A 794-nucleotide genomic window follows, 5' to 3' on the forward strand; every position below is an offset into this window, starting at 1 on the left:
AAGGTGTTTAAATTTTAATTAACCCTGTTAAACTGTCCTTATAAAAGTGTCTGAGAGCTTTTCAAAGGAAATCACCAGTCAAACGAGCCAGAAGGTGAATCCACAAGAGACAAAACCTGGTGCCTTAAATCTTTTACATGTCACTGAGCACACTGAGAGGAAAAAGACGACAGAGGGATATTCCCACGTATAAATTTGCGGTGTTGAGGTTTTGACTGGTTATTGAAGGTTTAACAGAGTTCCTGAAATTGGTGACGTCCATCCATTTTCAGTCACTTAATTGAGATCAAGTTGTGAAGGCAGCAGGTCAAAGAGAAAGACGTTCAGCCAACCCTCTTCCCAGAAACACTCCAACTCATTTCCAATGTGTTACCGGGCCAAAGAGTTCATATAATCTCTCCCACTGGTTCTGAGTTTTCCTCAGGTTCTTCTTCTTAAATGCCCACAAAACACCTCCAAAGAGACATAACTTAAAGGCATCAGATGCCCAAACATCCTCAGTTGATGCTTTTGGATGTGAAGGAGCAGCAGCTCTAATGGCTGACACAGAAATTGGCCAAAGAGGCTGCAGAGAGGATTACAGAAACACTAAAAGAGCTACAGGAAGTTCTGACAAGGGCTGCTTGTGTTCTACATCAACACCTTCCTAAAATAATTTCATCTTTTACTTTTTTCAAAGTTTTTCAGGAGCAGTGTAGTATAAAGTACAACAAAGTGATATTTGAGTAAAAGTACAAGTATCTTACCAAAAAAATACTTTGGTAAAAGTTAAAGTCTCCTTTAGGAATATTACT

This window comes from Austrofundulus limnaeus, unplaced genomic scaffold (genome assembly GCF_001266775.1).
Source record: "Austrofundulus limnaeus strain Quisiro unplaced genomic scaffold, Austrofundulus_limnaeus-1.0 Scaffold1266, whole genome shotgun sequence".
Lineage (NCBI taxonomy): Eukaryota > Metazoa > Chordata > Actinopteri > Cyprinodontiformes > Rivulidae > Austrofundulus > Austrofundulus limnaeus.